The 6,000-nt window shown below is 45.8% G+C and overlaps 1 long non-coding RNA gene across 1 annotated transcript in view; it reads right to left on the minus strand.

The window, feature by feature from the left end:
• The window catches only part of LOC113958798, a 175,284-nt gene that overhangs the window by 30,582 nt on the left and 138,702 nt on the right, over positions 1-6,000 (minus strand). The window lies entirely within an intron of this gene.

Raw genomic sequence — 6,000 nt, forward strand, 5'->3', positions numbered from 1 at the left:
GCCATACAGCCTGCTGCCATACAGGAGAGCTCAATGGGTTTAAGGGGGCTACAGATATTTATAGTATAAAGTGATTGACTTGTAGTCAAACTCCCCTTTGGTGTATGTGCAGGAGTGTAGTTGGAGCAGTTTTAGTTTTGTCTAGTCCCAGCTCAGGCTGGTGGTGTTAGCTCCTGATAGACTCCTTAGTTCCTGAGAAGATATGACCTAGCACAATTCTCAAGGTCTGCACATTAAGGATGATTTCCCTGAGGTCGAGTTGTTGGTGATGCCTGAACCAAAGTACTGTTCACTCACATCCATCACAAGCAGCCATTAGTATTTTTTAACCTTGCACTCCTGTTTTATCTATCTTCTGGATTCATTGGCTATTGTCTACTTACACTTTTATACCTAAACAACTATTAGGCACTAGTTGGCTACTTGTCTACTTTTTTTTAAAAAAATAGGTTATCTGATAATGAATTATCCGCAGTGATAACTCAGTTTTAAAAGAAATAGGATAATTCTGTGCTTGATGGTGGAGGTTTTTTTCTGTGAGATTATAGTATAAAGAATTTCTTGAGAGTTTTATTGATTTAAAATTCTAAAATTTTGGATGTTTATAAACAGTATTTGCTAAAAGCAAAGGAATCTCTACAGTATATAAAGATATCATATTGAAACATGTTTTCCAGACAATTGAGACAGGAAGGGATTTGTTGTATATGGGATAAAATCTCTTTGTTCTATGGTCTACCTGAAGGTTTGTTGTTTTTCTCACAGATTTTATTGGTTGTGACCACCTATAAACATAGGGTAAACTTGAAATCCAAACCTTGACCTGCATTCAGATTTGCAAATTTGTGGGTCACTGAACCTCACGATGAAGTATTTATATATTTTTGCATGGCCAAACTTTAGATCAGACTTTGTGCCTATTGGACGTTGATAAAATTACATGTTCAGAGGATGTAACACTGACTTAGAGTGACAGAAAGATTACATCACTGTGGAGAGAAGGAGTTTGAAGGGTGTGTAAGCCTGTAGAGCATGGGAAGAGGAAAAAGAAATCAAAGGAAAGAATAAAGCTTGTTATTTCAGACTTCTTCCTCACTGTGAGAGTAGAGGAGAGTGATTACTTTGTCATAGTAAATTAAAGGCAATTAAAATATTTGTAAGGTAGTATTTCTAGGAAATTGAAGATAAACATACCATGCTGACATTACTACATGTATCTTAGGAATAGAAGATCTGTAAAATTCAAAGTTGCTTTAGATAAATGGTCTAGATAATTCAAATTTGCTTAAATGCAGTTTCTACCATATTCTATTGATTTTCTGAGACTACAATATATTTGGGCATATATTTCTGGGCCTCTTTAAACCATTTAATCTGAAAAAAACCAGCTAGAATTGGAAGGTATGGCTTTACTGAAATCATTAGAAAAAACCTTTTTGTCTGACATACCTTCTAGAGCTGATCTCTTTCCTTGTTTGTCAGAGGGATGTCTCCTGAGACCCAACAGCTTCTATCAGAGACAGATAAAATTTTCAGGTAAATGTAATTATACTGTGCTGAAAGACAGCAAGCTCTGCAAAAGTATAGGGCACTGTGCTGGTTTAAAGGTAAACTGGCAGGAGAAATAAACCCAATTCAAAAGAGAGTATAAGTCAGAATTACAATTTAATAAAAATAATACAATAAATACAATTATACAGACGAACAATTGGTTTTAGCCCACAAACCCCCAGATGTATAACCCGGCACTCTGGGGCATGAACAGAATGGTGTTCGTTGGCCCCCGTGCTGAGCCCCATGTGGTCCCCTGAGTCCAAAAGTAAAAGGAGAGGAAAAACCTGTTGGTGCGAGTGATGGTCGCAGTCCGGTTGAGAGTGGTGGTCTGTGGCAGTTGGAGCCACATTAGAAATCCAAAATCCAATTTTCCAGACTTCCCCCCACCCCTTCTCACAATTTATCCTAACACCGGAGAAAAACTTTCAGACAAGAGGCTTCTGTAGGGGAAGGGGGAAGTAAATACATTTATTTACACAAATAAATATACTGTACAAACTAAAAGCGGATATATATATATATTACATTTCTATATGTCCTTTAAGCCCTTGCCCCTCCCTTTAACTTTAGTCCAGGAAGAAGCCTTTCAAGGCTGATATGTAACACAGTCTCTCTCTCTCGTGGGAGTGTTCTGGGCCCAAACGCTCCCCCCTCACCAAGCTCCGGCTGCTTGTTGCGGTCTCTCTCCTCACAAAGTCCAAGAAGATAGCTTTGAGTCCTTGCTCTTCTGCTGCTGTGTGATTTCTCCCTCTCGGTCTCCCACCTCGGTTCGTAGGCTGCTGCAGTGTAGTTCAGCTTATCAAGCGTGTGTGTTGATGCCTTAAGCCCCTAATGTTTTTTTATTTTTCTAATATTTGTAAGCCTTATAAGTTTTATAAGTAGTAGAAGTAGATTTTAAAAGCAGCAGCCCTGTCCCTCCACCCTGTAGCACCCTTAGTTTACACATTCCTTAACCCTCTTACCCCATTCCATGTACCCTTATATCACTCCTACCCCCGAATCCAGTAGAAATGTTTAGTCTCTTGTCAAGGCAAGGTCTGTTCTGTTTGGAGAATGCTTGTATCTTGGCCTAAACCGCAGAACACGGTCAAGAACTGGGTGACCACGTGCACTCTGTGCCCCGAAGAAGATGAAGATTGATGAAGAGAGGGTCTCAAAAGCCCCCAGCCCCAATTCCCAGGGGGCGGGGTGGGGGGTGGATCAGGGCAAAAGTAACACAGTGGACACACTTGGGATTGGACAGATGTTGTTATAAAATGTAACATCTCAGGCACAGTGAGGGCGCGTCTTGTAACATCAATTGCCTTGGCACATTAAACCCTTTCCTTATCTCACCCCTAATAACTGCTCCGGAGTTATTTTTTTAGCAACAACTTTCCACGGCATCAGTGTCCTGGAATGTTGATTCCTCCTTCGGGTTTTCGGCTGTCCTGCATTTAGATCACAGCAGAGACATCCTCCGGGCCCCTCTCTATCAGGGGTCCGTCTCCAATTCTTGCCTGGGATTCTTTTCCCTAGCAATCGAGCCTCCTCCGGCCCGTCCACTTGGCTCTGCTCCAATGCTGAGCCCCGCATCTACTCTCACTAAACAGCGAGAGGGAAAAACAGCCCTCCTCTGCAGCTTGGCTGCAAAGGTGGCTGCAAAGGTGGGGGAGAAGAAGAAGAGGGCCTGGCCGCAGGGCCTGCCTCTCTCTCTCTCTCTCCCACTTACCAGTTGTTTGTGAGTCTCATCCCTCACAAACATGCACTTATTCCAATGCTGTCTCTAACTCTGGCCTAGGCAGAGTTAGGGGGGCCGCAGGGCTCCCCTCTCCGGGGGAGAGAGGGGAGCCCAGCTGTGGCAATGGATTTGCCATATGCAGGATGGAAGAAGTCCTATCAGAGATGGACTAGTGAAGAAAATGAAAACAGTTCAAATGTTATAGAAACCGAAGTTTTTAATGTGGTTTAAACAGGTTTTAAAATGGCTTTTACCTTTTTGCAGAGTCATTGATCTTCTTCCCAACACCCCCTGTGCTCCCACACAAGGTGTCCTGAGAAGGTGTCCTGAGGTGTTTCCCATTGGCCTTTGTTAACCCCTTCCTATTGGCTGTTGACCCTTCACCTGATTGTTTTTTTCTATGTGACCCTGAACTTGTGATTGGTCCCCTTTTGACCCTCCTGAAAGCCTTATAAACCCCTACCCCACAATAAACTTCCTCTTTCATCCGTCCCTCCCTGGTGGTCTGTGTGCTCCTTGCGGGGTCGTGGACCATGTGCTGGGGCGGGGGGAAGGGCATTCACCTTGCAGGTAATGGGCTAGCAGACTAAGACCTGGAGGTCTCCCCCATCCCACTAATCTGTCGTAAATGGTGCCACGTAGTGAAGCAAAGATTCTTTGAACTCTTCTGTGAAGATATAATCAATCCTAAGGCACAGACGGGGGCGAGTCTGTGTTCCGACGACGGACCGGTGTCTAAGCGGCAAGGTATTAGCAGGCTACATCACCACGACTCAAGCTTTCGGCATAGCAGTCTGTTTTGAATACCTCAACCTTCCTCGCAACCAGCAGGTAGGAGCAGGCGCCGGCATATTCCCTTAAAAAATAAATAAATAAATGGGGGCATCCCTCTCTAAGACTGAAAAAGATAACTATAAGAGTTTGAAAAATTTACGAAGTTATAATGGGAAATCAACTAACAAAACAGCTTTTAAATGCCTTTCCAAAGTTATGGTCAAAAATGACATTAAACTTCCTTTCTGTCTGACGACTAAAGATTGGGATTTACTAGGCAGACAGATTTGGATGGATGTAAATTCCAACGATAAAGCAGCAGTACATGCCAACATAGCTTGGACTCAAGTGTTAGCAATACTTGAAATGCAACAGAACAGTTCCAAGCCCCTAGGGGAGAACACCGCAGCTTCCCTCCTGGGTCTAGGAGAGGGGGAGCGACCGAAGTCACCGCGGGAAACGGGGGAGGAGGGAGACAGAGATCCCGTCTGGCAGCCGCGGGCAGGGGCACCCCTTCGACCCCCCCCACCGTGGTCAGCGCATGGCGGTGCCGCGCACCCGGTCCCTGATACGGCTGGTGGCTTTGGCACTGGCCTGCCCCAGCCCCCTGTTGTGGTCGGACACGGGGCGGCAAACCCCATCCCGGGCAGCACCGAGGCGGCCCCGGCCCTGTCCCGGGCTCCTCCGTCTCGGCTGCCGGTGCAGCGAGGGGAGGAGGAGCCGCCCGCGGCCAGCACCGGCGGGAGCCCTCCCCGCCCCCTACCCCCTCTCCCTCCGAGAGCAGGCGATCCCATCCCGCCGTTCCTGAACCCAGACCCTCCTCAACCGACTAGCAGCACCGCTCCAGGCACCACCCCAGTGACAGAAAACTTTATTCCACCGCCCCTGACACGGAAGAGCTGCCACAGGCACTTTTCGGGGCAAAATTGTGCCGAGGAAAATCCAGCCGTTTGTGTAGCCCCGGCCCCAGCCCCTCCCGCCTGGCAGCTCTCAGCAAGAGATCACCAACTGCAGTTTCATCAGGCAGTTTCACAGCCGCAGCCCCCAGCCGCCACCACCGCATGGTCAAACAAAGGAAGCGGGGAATTCCCAACTTCCAACAACTCCGGACCGACAGCGAGAGCTTCCACCTTCCCTACGGATGCCGAGCGGGACAGGATGACGTCATCGGGCCCCCCTCCCTGTCTATGCCCGGCACCGGGGACGGACCAACCTCTGCCTTGCAGTTCCAGCTCTCCCCCGCTTCTTGCTACATCCTGCCGCGACATGCAAGGAAACCCACAGCTTCAGAACACCTTCACGACCGATCATCACAGACTCAGCCAGTTAATGGACAGCATTCCCTCCACCACTCACAGTGTGCAACTAGCTGTGACTGACTCAGCAGCACCAGACTCATTAAACAGTTTTCCAGCTACAAACCAGAAACAATCCTTAACAACATTTAACAAATTTTCTCCCAATAATCCATTTTCAAATATGTCAAATAATTTTAACAATTCTGTTTCTCCTTCTAACCCTTTTCTTTCTTCCACAGGAACCAACCATACCAATAATTGTAATGATATAAATAATATTGTTAGTAATGTTAATGGTTTAAATTTCTTGCAGGCATATCCAGTGTTTTATAATCCAGGTGCACCCCCGGTGTGGGACCCCTTAGCCATACCCCTTCTCAAGGATGCAAAAAAGGCAGTAACAACTTATGGTTTAAATTCAGCATATGCAATGGGAATTGTCATCTTTATTCTCAGCCTTTGTACTAACTCCAAATGATTTAAAAGATATAATGAGATCCTTTGTCGCGACGAGGGAAGAGAGGGACGCTCAATATGAGAATCAGCAAACTTCGTTTATTGATCACTACTAACAGCTTAATATACACTTTATAATTAGCTCATACAAATTGCAAAAGCTAAGCTCATTATTGGTTCTTGCTTAAATGTTGATTT

The sequence above is a fragment of the Corapipo altera genome, unplaced genomic scaffold (assembly GCF_003945725.1).
Source record: "Corapipo altera isolate COAL_440 unplaced genomic scaffold, ASM394572v1 61242, whole genome shotgun sequence".
NCBI lineage: Eukaryota > Metazoa > Chordata > Aves > Passeriformes > Pipridae > Corapipo > Corapipo altera.